Source organism: Notolepis coatsorum (assembly GCF_963971535.1).
Source record: "Notolepis coatsorum genome assembly, chromosome: 5".
Lineage (NCBI taxonomy): Eukaryota > Metazoa > Chordata > Actinopteri > Aulopiformes > Paralepididae > Notolepis > Notolepis coatsorum.
In genome coordinates, this window is record NC_140169.1 from 26,543,780 (window position 1) to 26,557,971 (window position 14,192).

A 14,192-nucleotide genomic window follows, 5' to 3' on the forward strand; every position below is an offset into this window, starting at 1 on the left:
GTTTTGCTGATGTTCAGGGAGAGGCAATTATCCTGACAGCACTGCGCCAGATTCTCTATCTCTTCCAGGTAGGCCCTCTCATCGTTTGCAGAGATCAGGCCCACCACTACTGTGTCGTCAGCAAATTTGATGATTGTGCTGTTGTTCCGCTGTGCCACAGTCGTGTGTGTACAGCGAGTAGAGGAGGGGACTCAGAACACAGCCCTGGGGGCCCCTATATTGAGGGTGATGGATGAGGAGGTGCAGTTGCCTGCTCTCACCACGTGGGGTCTACCCGTCAGGAAGTCCAAGACCCACTGGCAGAGGTCATAGTTCAAGCCCAGGTCCGTGAGCTTGGCTATGAGTTTGGAGGGGACTATGGTATTGAATGCTGAGCTGTAGTCGATGATCAGCATTCTCACATTGTTCCCCTGCCTCTTGGCTCTGCGCTGACATGGCTGTCATCATACCTCAATGACCGCTCCTACCAAGTGTCATGGAGAGGGACCCTGTCGGCCACCCGCCCCCTGCGGACGGGTGTCCCCCAGGGCTTGGTTTTAGGACCCCTTCTCTTCTCCCTCTACACTAAATCACTGGGTAACATTATCACGTCTCATGGCTTCTCCTACCATTGTTATGCCGACGATACTCAACTCTTCCTCTCCTTCCCTCCCTCAGATATCCACGTCTCTGAGCGGATCTCGGCCTGTCTGTCCGACATCTCAGCCTGGATGACGTCCAACCACCTCAAACTGAACCTAAGCTAAACAGAATTGCTCCACCTGCCAGCCAAATCCTCCCCCCTAACCGACCTTTCAATCACAGTCGAGAATGCAGCTGTGACTGCGTCCCCGACCGCCAAGAACCTTGGTGTTGTCCTCGACGACCAGTTGAACTTCTCTGCTCACATCGCAGCGACGACCAGAACCTGCCGATTCCTCCTGAGCAACGTCAGAAGGATCCGCCCCTTCCTGACAAAAGAAGCCACCCAACTCCTCGTCCAATCAACAGTCATCTCCCGCCTCGACTACTGCAATGCACTGCTCGCTGGCCTCCCGGCCACTGCCACTAAGCCTCTTCAATGTCACGATGGGGTTAGGTAGAATGCAATAATACAGAAAGGGAAGGAATGGAGGAGGCAGAGGCGAGGAGTGAAGCTTGGAGAATGATGTTTACTGTAGAATCCAGTGCAATACAAGGAAAATACAGAAACTAAATAACAAACTTCACAATACAAAACAACAAACACTAAGACTTACTAGAGGGAGAACGGTGCAACACGACGTGGAGGAACAGGGGGTAACTGGAGGAATGTCGCCACACCGAAGGGAGGACAGACAGAAACCTATATACCCCAACTAATTAACAATTAAGAACACCTGGCCAACACAGAATCACAAACAACACCTAGACAATAAGCAAAGCACAACTAAACACAACTAAACACAAAAGCAACTCCTAACAACCCAAAACAGTGTATGACATCACACCAGGGAAGGGAAAGACAATGACAGTACACACCATGACACCACATTAATCAAACTATTAATTATAGTTAACACAGTAGTCAGGATGTCCAGTGTACTGGAGCGCACCGATTGTTTGTCACCACTAGAGGGTGGTAGGGCGCCAATGTCAGGCCGAGGGCCAATGTCAGATAGAGGGCATTGCCCAAAGTTAGGTGAAGGGTACTGCCCAGTGTTACCATCCTGCCCAGTCCAGCCAGGACCGGGCCTAGGATCCTGACAGTACCCCCCCCTCAACGGGTGGCTTCCAGACACCCGAAAACAACGTCCATAAGCAGGTGAGGGAGGAAGCCGGAACCCCGGAGAGGACCCAGGGAGAGGACCCGAAGACGAGGGACCAGGAGGCTGAACAAAAAACCCAGGAGGGGCATAGCAGCCAGGGGGGTAGAAAACGGGCGCAGATGCCCGGAGAGGGGGGGTGGGGATGGGAACAGAGGCCCGGGGAGGAGGACTGGACCTGGAAACAGAGGTCCGACGAGGGGGGGTGGGGATGGGCACCGAGACCCGGGGAGGGGGGCAGAACCTGAGAACCGAGGCCCGACGAGGAGAGCTGGACCTGGGAAGCGAGGCCCGACGAGGGGGGGTGGGTACAGGTGTAGAAGCCCGGGAAGGGAAGCTGGACCCTGGAGCCGGATCCCGGACGAGAGGCCCTCCAGCCGCCGGACTAGGGACCGGTTCAGGAGAGCCGGAATGGAGGTGTCTGGCAGTCTGGCAGTGGAGACTGTGCTAGCTGGAGACATCTGGTCTGTCTCAGATACTAGGCTCACCCTGAACCTGGAGCCTAGTCTGGCAGTGGAGACTGTGCTAGCTTGAAACGGCCGGTTAGCTATTGAAACGGAGCTAACGGGCGGAGCTAGGTTAGCTGGGAGTGGCTGGTTAGCTCTTGACACTAAGCTAACCGGTGGAGCTATGTTAGCTGGGGATGCCTGGCTAGCTTGGGACATCTGGTCCGTCTCCGGTACTAGGCTCACCCTGAACCTGGAGCCTAGTCTGGCAGTGGAGACTGTGCTAGCTGGAGACATCTGGTCTGTCTCAGATACTAGGCTCACCCTGAACCTGGAGCCTAGTCTGGCAGTGGAGACTGTGCTAGCTTGAAACGGCCGGTTAGCTATTGAAACGGAGCTAACGGGCGGAGCTAGGTTAGCTGGGAGTGGCTGGTTAGCTCTTGACACTAAGCTAACCGGCGGAGCTATGTTAGCTGTGGACGTCTGGTTAGCTGTATGAGCGGAGCTAACGGGTAGAGCTGTACCAACTGGGGACGTCTGGCCATCTATAGTGGCGGAGCTAACAGGAGGAGCTGTGCTAACGGGGAACAGCCGGTCAGCAATTGGCACGAAGCTAACGGGCGGAGCTAGGTTAGCTGGGAGTGGCTGGTTAGCTATTGGCATGAAGCTAACGGGCGGAGCTAGGTTAGCTGGGAGTGACTGGTTAGCTATTGGCATGAAGCTAACGGGCGGAGCTAGGTTAGCTGGGAGTGGCTGGTTAGCTCTTGACACTAAGCTAACCGGCGGAGCTAGGTTAGCTGTGGACGTCCGACCGGCGATGGACATCCGAGCAACCTCAGCGGCTGTGGGAGGATCTAGGCTGACCGTAAGCCTGAGAACAGTCGGCAGGCTAGCTACACTAGCCTTCGGCTTATGCTTCTCCATGAGGACAGCAACATGTTCAGCCATCTCCCACATCGCCGTCTGCAGTGTCGGGTTCTCAGTGGCGACCTGGTCGATCTTCCGGAGTAGGAACCCCCATTTGGCCAGTGAGTAACTCTTCATGTCACCGGCCATCAGGGCCAGGACAACGGTGATGGTATCGCTTGCCTTTCCTGCTGCATTCGTTAATGTTGGTGGCGACATTCTGTCACGATGGGGTTAGGTAGAATGCAATAATACAGAAAGGGAAGGAATGGAGGAGGCAGAGGCGAGGAGTGAAGCTTGGAGAATGATGTTTACTGTAGAATCCAGTGCAATACAAGGAAAATACAGAAACTAAATAACAAACTTCACAATACAAAACAACAAACACTAAGACTTACTAGAGGGAGAACGGTGCAACACGACGTGGAGGAACAGGGGGTAACTGGAGGAATGTCGCCACACCGAAGGTAGGACAGACAGAAACCTATATACCCCAACTAATTAACAATTAAGAACACCTGGCCAACACAGAATCACAAACAACACCTAGACAATAAGCAAAGCACAACTAAACACAACTAAACACAAAAGCAACTCCTAACAACCCAAAACAGTGTATGACATCACACCAGGGAAGGGAAAGACAATGACAGTACACACCATGACACCACATTAATCAAACTATTAATTATAGTTAACACAGTAGTCAGGATGTCCAGTGTACTGGAGCGCACCGATTGTTTGTCACCACTAGAGGGTGGTAGGGTGCCAATGTCAGGCCGAGGGCCAATGTCAGATAGAGGGCATTGCCCAAAGTTAGGTGAAGGGTACTGCCCAGTGTTACCATCCTGCCCAGTCCAGCCAGGACCGGGCCTAGGATCCTGACACTTCAACTCATTCAGAACGCAGCGGCCCGCCTGATCTCAAACCTACCGAAGTCGGCCCATGTCACCCCACTTCTTAGGGACCTGCACTGGCTCCCCATTGCTGCACGAATCCGCTTCAAGGCCCTCGACCTAGCATACCGTGCGGCAAAGGGAACCGCTCCCGCCTACCTCCGGTCAATGGTCTCTAACTACACACCCTCAAGACCCCTACGCTCTGCATCTTCTGGCCGCCTATTCTCAGTCCTTGCCCCACAATGGTGGAATGAACTACCCACCCCAGTTAGGACAGCCGAATCACGTCCAATCTTTCGCCGTCGACTAAAGACGCACTTCTTCAACCATTATCTGAATTAAAAAAAAAATAAATAAAAAAAAAAATCTAACCCTAACTAACCGTACTGTCATGCACTTGTCCTAATAAACTAACCTACACTGTAGCACTCAACACTTTGATGAACATTGTTGCTCAGCTGATAGAGTTGTGCCCTTCCTGATGGCTTGTCGTACAGAACTTGTAAGTCGCTTTGGATAAAAGCGTCAGCTAAATGACTAAATGTAAATGTAAAATGTAATGTCCAGGTGTGATGCTGCTGTGTGCAGCACATGGGCTATGGCATCCTCTGTGGACCTGTTGGGGTGATATGCAAATTGCAGGGGGTCCAGGTTGATGGGGAGGGAGGAACAGATGTAGCCCTTTACAAGCTTATATATGGAGGTGAGAGCTACAGGGCGGTAGTCATTGAGGCAAGCGGGCATAGATATTTTGGGTACAGGGATAATGGTGGACTTCTTCAGACAGGTGGGAATGACAGCCTGTTCTAAGGACAGGTTAAATATAGATAAGATACAAGATACAAGAGTTTTATTTGTCACTGCATACAAGTATACAATGAAATGCGGGGGCTCTTGCCCGCAACGATGTGCATAATTACAATAGTAATATATAATAAGAATCCAATAGAACGACATTGTGCAATAACAAGTAACAAAGTAGGGCATATCGGTATCTGTACATGAGTTATTTACAGAGCATGGTAGGACATGTTCTGTGGTAATGCAATACACTGTTAGCTACGGATGAGGCACTGGGTCTTTATGTACACTGCTATACAATGCTATATTTTACAATCTCAAGCTATACTATACTATTCTTAAAGTGACCTTTCCTTCTGTAAAGTGACCATAAGTTTGAGCGTGTGCAGCATGAGTGTGTGTGTGCTCATGTTAAAGTGGCTACTAGTGTGTGAGCGTGTACAGTGTGTGTGGTGTGTGTGTGTGCTCATGTGTGGAGAGTTCAGTGTTCAAGGCTCTGATGGCCTGGGGGAAGAAGCTGAGCCGAAATATCTCTGTCCTAGTTACTGGTGTTCGCAGGCGTTTGCCTGACCGCAGCAGCATGAACAGGCTGTTGTTGGGGTGGTGAGGGTCTTTCATTATCCTGCAGGCTCTGGATTTGCACCTCTTGTTGTATAAGACCTGCAGGGTTGGTAGTGCAATACCTGTGGTACGCTCGGCTGAGCGCACCACTCTCTGTAGGGCCTTCTTGTCCTGTGCCGTGATGTTTCCATACCAGGCAGTGATGTTTCCAGTCAAGATGCTCTCTACAGCTCCGGAGTAGAAGGACTGGAGTATCTTCCCAGATACTCTGAACTTCCTTAACTGTCTCAGGTGGTAGAGGCGCTGCTTCACCTTTTTTACGACTGAGTCTATGTGTGTTGTCCATGTCAGGTCCTCTGAGATGTGGACTCCCAGGTACTTGAAGCTTATCACCCTGTCCACGGTAGCCCCGTTTATCCTCAGTGGTGTGTGTGTCTACTGCTGTCTCCTCCTAAAATCCACGATCAGCTCCTTGGTTTTACCAATGTTCAGGAGCAGGCTGTTGTCCTGGCACCAGCGTTCCAGTACCTCAACCTCCTCCCGGTAGGCCTTCTCGTCGTTGTTATATATATACAGCCCCACCACCACTGTGTCGTCCGCAAACTTCACTATGGAGTTGGAGCTGAACTTGGCCACACAGTCATGTCTGTATAGTGAGTACAGCAGGGGGCTCAGAACACAGCCCTGGGGGGACCCGATGCTCAGGGTGATGATGTTGGAGGTCTGGCCCCCCACCCTGACCGCCTGGAGCCTTTCGCTCAGAAAGTCCAGTATCCAGGCGCTCAGAGCGGAGCTCAGACCCAGCTCGATCAGCTTGTCCACCAGTCTGGTGGGGACTATGGTGTTGAACGCTGAGTGAATATCAGTGAATACTGGGGCCAATTGGTCGGCACATACTTTTAGGATGCGGCCGGGGATACCGTCTGGTCCTGCTGCCTTCCTGATATTCACTTTCTTAAAGGTCCTCCTCACCTCATCTTCTGTTATCTTGTACACTAAGTCTCCATCAGCAGTGTCCCCCCCTCCATTGCAGTGGTTTGTTATTCACAGCCTTGCATAGAAGGTATTGAGATCATTTGCCAAGGAGATGTCACTGTTCAGCTTGAGGGAGGTGCCGTTGTAATCTGTCATCGTTCTGAGGCCCTGCCACATACCTCTGGAATCAGCCTGTTCAAACTGAAGTTCAACCTTATCCCTGTAGCACCGTTTTGCCTCTATTACTGTCCTCCTTACGTTGTATCTCGCCGCCTTGTGTTCATTCATGTTGCCTGTCACAAGCCCGGCATTATAAGCTGATGTGCGCGCTTTCATAGCCTCACGGACGGATTTGTTTACCCAGGGCTTTTGATTTGGGTAAACTCTAATTGTGGTAGAGGAGATTGTTTCTTCTACCAGAGTACAAACAAAGTTTAGTCATTAATATTGTCTGTGTTATCGCGGAACACATCCCAGTCTGTGCATTCAAGTGCAGCTTGGAGCGTCTCCTCTGATCCCACAGACCAACGCTTCACATCTCGCGTTACTACAGGAACGCGCTTCAGACTTTATACGCCAGTAAAAGAAAGATGGCGTCATGATCTGATTTGCCGAATGCGCTAACAGCCTGAGACTTGTACCTGTTCTTAAATGTTCTCGCCTCTGGTGGGACAAGTCACATGCTGATAGAAATTCGGCAAATCGTTTTAAAGATTTGTGCTATTAAAATCGCCTGCAACCACAATAGCAGCGTCAACATTAGCTGTTTGGAGTTTGTTTACCTCGTCGTGTAGCTTAGAAATCGCTTCTCCGGTGTTTGCGTGGGGGGGAATATACACTCCGATCAGAATGACCAACGTTAATTCTCTCGGGAGAAAGAATGGTCGACACTTGATGGATATATACTCAAGGTTTGGGGAGCAGTGGTTTGAAAGCTCCTTCACGTTGCCTGGATCACACCAATTGTGGTAAGAACACCACTGCTTTAAAGAATAGGAATACATGGCAGTGTTTGCAGGGCTCAAACTATATTTTATATCATAGCAATGGATATAAAACGATTGCCCATTTGACATCGAGTATCTATCGTTCTATCAATCCTGTATAATCCCAGAAAACGCCGCTATGCAGCGTTTAGTGCATTTCACTAAAAACCACTGAGGATAAACGGGGCCACCGTGGACAGGGTGAGCAGCTTCAAGTACCTGGGGGTCCACATCTCAGAGGATCTGACATGGTCAACACACATAGATACAGTCGTAAAAAAGGCGAAGCAGCGCCTCTACCACCTGAGACAGTTAAGGAAGTTCAGAGTATCGGGGAAGATACTCCAGTCCTTCTACTCCGGAGCTGTAGAGAGCATCTTGACTGGAAACATCACTGCCTGGTATGGAAACAGCATGGCACAGGACAAGAAGGCCCTACAGAGAGTGGTGCGCTCTGCCGAGCGTACCACAGGTATTGCACTACCTCCCCTGCAGGTTCTATACAACAAGAGGTGCAAATCCAGAGCCTGCAGAATAATGAAAGACCACCCCAATAACAGCATGTTCCAGCTGCTGAGGTCAGGCAGACGCCTGCGAACACCAGCTACTAGGACAGAGAGGCTTCGGCTCAGCTTCTTCCCCCAGGCCATCAGAGCCTTGAACAATGAACACTGAGGGTCACAGAACACTGAACTCTCCACACACAAGCACACATTAGCACACACACGACACGCACGCTGTGCACGCTCGCACACTAGCAGCCACTTTAACATGAGAAAGCACTCACTCATGCTGCACACGCCCACACTTATGGCCACAAAGGAAAGGTCACTTTAAAAATAGTATAGTAACAGTGTATTGCACTACCAAGGGACCTAGCATGTCCTTCATGCTCTGTAAATAACGATGTACAAATACCGTGATGTCCCACTATGTTACCTGTTTATTGCACAATGTTGTTTATTGGATTCCATTCTATGTTGTACTACTGTATTGCACATCGTTGCGGGCAAGACCACCCGCATTTCATTGTATACTTGTATGCCGTGACAAATAAAACTCTTGACTTGACTTGACTTGACTATTATCGGTATTATGTTTCATTATTTCTACTTGCAGATTTTATGAATTTTTGCTCAGTTGTTGATTTTACACAATTGATTGATGATTTTACCAGAATTACTAAGACTAGCAGATCTATCATTGACCTGATCTTGTCATCTGACAAAGAAAAAATATGTCAATCTGGGGTGCTACCTTTAGGAATCAGTGACCATTTTGTCACATACTGCACAAGAAAGATCTGTCACAGCCAGATAGGCAAACACAGCACGGTTAGGATCAGGTCAATGAAAAAGTACAACCTGGAAAATGTCCAACAACTATTTCAGTCTGAAGACTGGAGTCAGGTTACAGAGTGCGACAAAGCTCAGGAAGCTTGGATCATTTTTTAAGAAATATTTCTATCGGTTTTAGACAAAGTATGCTCCATCAGGCTTGTCAGAGTCAAACAACGTTCCAAACCATGGATGGATTCAGACATCTTAGAACAAATTCGGTTAAGAGACAAAATTCTGGCAACATTTAGAAAATGCGGCGATAGCGCTCTATTCGATGAGTATCGACACATGCTAAATAGAGTAACCAGCCTGGTAAAAAAGGCCAAAACAGAATACTACAAAACAAAATTCCAAGAAGTGAAAAACTCCCCCAAAGAACTTTGGCAAACTCAAAAAAATCTGGGGACTCCCATTAGAAACAATTGTTCAGCTTCTTCAAAGATTGGGTTGGATATTGATAATGAAATTTGCTTTGACAGTGCAAGGGTCGCCCAAAAATTCAATGATTTTTTCACTACAGTGGCATCAACACTTGTGAAGAAGTTACCCGAACCCACTGGACAGTTTGGTAGTAGTCATGTATTTAATTATTATTCAGATAAGGTTGCACAGGATTCCTTCAAATTACAACCAGTGGACATGGCTCTTGTAGAAAAAACGATCAATACCCTAGGCAAGGACAAAGCTACTGGAATAGACGGCTTACCAATAAGGTTTATCAAAGACGGAGCAAACCAGATTAGTGAACCTCTAACACATATCATCAACCTATCACTGAAACAGGGTATCGTACCCGACGACTTAAAATGTGCCAGAGTGGTTCCACTACACAAAAAAGGAGATAGGACAAACGAGGGAAACTATCGTCCAGTTTCTATTCTCAGCTTCATCTCCAAAGTTCTTGAGAAGGTCATATTTAATTAAATATCAGATTTTCTTAAACAGACAGATCTCCTTTATCAATTCCAGTCTGGCTTTCGCCCTGGGTATTCTACGGATGCTTGCCTGATTGATCTCACTGACCATATTCGAACCCAGATGGACTGTGGCAAACGAACTGGCATGGTTATGATTAGGGCTGCAACGATTAGTCGACATAATCGACGACGTCGATCATAAAAACTCGTCGACGCTTCTGCGTCGATGCGTAAAAAAAAAGTTTTGCACTACCTATCTTTGTGAAAGTGGCTTCTCAGCTATTATTATTATTATTATTATTATTATTATTATTATTATTATTATTATTATTATTATTATTATTATTATTATTATTATTATTATCATCATCATCATCATCATCATCATCATCATCATCATCATCATCATCATCATCATCATCATCATCATCATCATCATCATCATCATCATCATCATCATCATCATCATCATCATCATTATTATTATTATTATTATTATTATTATTATTATTATTATTATTATTATTATTATTATTATTATTATTATTATTATTATTATTATTATTATTATTATTATTATTATTATTATTATTATTATTTTATTTTATTTCATTGTGTTTTTAGCCCTAGTTGCACTTTTGTTGCAACCCCAGTTATCCCATTAGTTCCCCCAAACGTACTGTCGGTCTGTTATGTCAGGGGTCTCAAACTCAATTTACCTGGGGGGCGCTGGAGGTAGAGTCTGGCTGAGGCTGGGCCGCATCAAATATTCCACAAAAAAGTATTCCACAAAAAAAGGGTTTCAAGTTTTATTATTTAGTTTTATTTTATTCAGAACATGAACGGAACATGAACGGTTCTGCAGAACATGAACGGAACATGAACGGTTCTTCAGAACATGAACGGTTCTTCAGAAAATATAGGCTTCTCTTGCCTACTCCTTTGTGCCAGAGACCTGGCAGCGCTTCCTCTTACACAGCTGAGCCACATTTGGCTTGAGGGAGGAAGCAATTGAGACCCTCAGTATGGCTTGAAGATGCTCATCAGTCAGTTTGGACCTGTACTTTGACTTATTAAAGTTCATGGTGGAGAAGAGCTTTTCACACAGATATGTGCTCCCAAAAAGGCACATGGTCCGCTTGAACATCCTGGAAAGCTCAGGGAAGGTGGGGGGCAATTCTCTCAAACATTTTCCAAGCTTGTCTGCTTTTCCACTCACCTCCTTGAACTTGGCTTTGAGTTCAGAATTGCACTGCATGTCAATGAGCTCCATTTGAATCACAGGAGGGGCATCTTGCACATCGAAGGAGAAGGGGTCAGCAAACATTTGAAAAGTGGCTCTGTGTGTCTTGAAGTCTGCAAACCGGCGATCAAATTCCTCCTGTAGCTTTACAATGGCATCAGCATACTTAGCACCACTGAATGGTGTGCCCACATCCACGAGTGCCTTGCATGTTGGGAAATGGCAGAGGTTTGTCTGAGAGAGCTGGGCTTTCCATAACAGATGTTTTGTGGAGAAGGCTCTGACGTTGTCATAGGCAGCACTGACAAGCTGCCCCGGGCCTTGTAATTTCTTGTTCAGTACATTCAGCTCCTGTGTGATGTCAACAAGAAAAGCTAAGTCCATGAGCCATTTGGGATCACTTAGCACAGGAACAGCCATCCCATCCGCGTGAATACTTTGGGCAACCAACATGTCCTTCCGCGTTGCTCTGATTGGCCAGCGATCGGCCAGCCTTCTACGCTCGTTTTCCCCCTACGCCGGTAACCTGCGCATGCGCATTTTCTTTTTGACGGCACTCACACGCCAAGCGAGGCTAATCGCGGAAATGTAATGTTATGTTCGAATCCGTTGAATACAAATATATCAAAACAACTACTAGATTCACTCATAACGTTATTTCACGTGACAACACAGCCCAGCTGTCAGAAACTGTACATTGTAACGTTATATAATGTTATTTCGCATTTTATTCATAACGTTATTTTGCGTGACAACACAGCCCAGCTGTCAGACATACATTGAGGGGGTTTGAATCACTGTACATTGAGGGGGTTTGAATCACTGTTTACACTCCCCACTTACTGTACCATGTTCTACATATAGAACCTCATCTCATGCACCGGTTTGAATCAAAGCCCTATCGAAAGTACTCAAGCTCTATACTGTCTTTAGCTATAAATGTTTACACTCCCCACTTACTGTACCATGTTCTACATATAGGCGTTGGAGTATATAGTATATAGTGCAGCGTATATTGATGCAGGTAGGTATTATCTGATGCAGCTAGGTATTATCAATCACTGTACATTGAGGGGGTTTGAATCACTGTTTACACTCCCCACTTACTGTACCATGTTCTACATATAGAACCTCATCTCATGCACCGGTTTGAATCAAAGCCCTATCGAAAGTACTCAAGCTCTACTGTCTTTAATTATAAATGTTTACACTCCCCACTTACTGTACAACATGGTACATATAGTATATAGGGATGTTGCACTTGAGCACCACAGGTTTCACAACGCAATTATTGTTATTATTATTTACAAGACTGGGCATTTATTTAAAAAACATACATACCCTAACCACATGGAGCAGCCTGCAGTGGGTTTCTCTGGAGCGAACTTCTCCAGCTCGGTGAGGAAGAGACGGTTTTCCCCGACGTCCCCTGTGTCCATCGGGAAGCGCCGTCGGCGCTGCTCTCCTCCTGTTGTCTTCCACTCTGGGATCTCTCCTGCCGGCCTTCAGCGTTCCTCTCATCAACACAACACACCTCTGGACACTGTGGCCAGCGATGATGACATCACCTGTGATGATTCGCGGCCGTCTTCCTGCCCAGGTGAACCGCATACAACTACTGCTCCAGACACCGCCCTGGTGGCTGGTGTAGCTAACAGTCAGGCTCTTCTTCACCCCAAACTCTCTGTTTACACAGGGGGCTGCAGGAATGGCCAACCTGAAATTCTGATCATTGGCGACTCCATTGTCAGATCTGTTGAACTTCCAGGTGCTGTCACTTTCTGTCTCCCAGGCAGTAAGGTTTCTGATATTACAGAATTGATTCCAGTGCTAACTGACCTCCATCCCTCAGCTCACACACTGATTATCCATGTTGGTACTAATAATGTCATGCGTGGTCAATCTGTTGATCTCCGTGACCAGCTGGATTCTCTTGCAATGACGATACAGAGCCTGGGTAGAACCTGTGTGTTCTCTGGTCCTATCCCAGCTCCCTCAAAAAGTTCTGAACATTTTAGTCGTATTTTTAGCCTCCACGAATGGCTAAAATCATTTTGTACTGCAACAGCACATGGATTTATTAGTAACTTTGATTACTTTTGGACCAGAAATTACCTCTATAAACTGGATGGCCTGCATCCCAGTCTAAAGGGCATTCAACAGCTTACACGGAATTATATCCAGTACATTGTTTTTAACTCAGATTGATATACACCTCAGCATGACCCTGCACTAGAATCTTCTCCTGGTCATTTTGAGGAGCATCCTATTATGGGTCCTGCTGATCACGCCTTCTCCAACACGTCTGTTATTATGTTGTCTGCTTTTACTCTGTCTGATCTCCCTCTACCACCTATTACTTTTAATATAGAAGTCATGATTTCTGATAGGGTTCATGATCATTACCCAACACATTGGCATACTGTAAATCACTCCAACTTAATATCGGTCACTTTACAGTCTTCTATTTCTTTATCACGTGAGTCAGATTCCACACCACTTTCTCTAAATAATCCACATACATTTAAAGAAAGGAAAGGGTTGGGATTGATTCACCTGAACATTAGAAGTCTCCTTCAGCACCAGAAGTTGGACCATCTTAGAATACTGGTAGCACATGCTGATCCAGATATATTAGTCATATCTGAGTCCTGGTTGAAGAAATCTGATTCTGACTCCACAATAGATCTACATGATTTTAATGTGTTTAGAATTGATAGGGTAGGTAGGGGTGGTGGGGTAGTTATTTATGTTAAATCTTGTTTTTCGGTGTCTGTTGTTTATGCTGTCACTATCCCAATGTGTTTTGAAGTACTTGTTTTAAAGGTCGAGTTGGGGATCAACAATTTTATATATGTAATTGGTGTCTACAGACCCCCTTCTGCTGATGCTAGCTCTTTAGATAAATTAGTTGAGCTCCTTTCACAATATATTGACTCTGAGGTGATTGTCATGGGTGATTTTAATATTGACTGGTTGAGTGGTGCTGCAAAGCACCTTAAAGAAGTCAGTGGTAACCTCAGTCTTTCCCAGTTAATTACTGAGCCCACCAGACCAAACCTTAAAAATGACTCTAGGTCTACCCTTATTGATTTGATTTTTGTGAATAAATATGACAGGATCTCAGCTTGTGGGGTTTTTGACTTAGGCATAAGTGACCATTACACAGTCTGTGTAAGAAGCACGAGACTGCCAAAAACAAGATCTCACACAGTTTTAAGGAGGAATTTTAAATCTTTTAATAACGAATCATTTTTAGATGATCTTGTTCTTTCTGATACTTATTGTAACACTGAAATTGATGTTCAGTTAGCCCTGGACTCCTTTGTAAATA

At 46.4% G+C, this 14,192-nt stretch overlaps 1 protein-coding gene across 1 annotated transcript in view; it reads left to right on the forward strand.

The window, feature by feature from the left end:
• The window catches only part of LOC311228133 (transmembrane protein 163b-like), a gene marked incomplete at both ends in the record, with an annotated part of 432,918 nt that overhangs the window by 309,591 nt on the left and 109,135 nt on the right, over positions 1–14,192 (forward strand). The gene's annotated exons all lie outside the window — the stretch shown is intronic.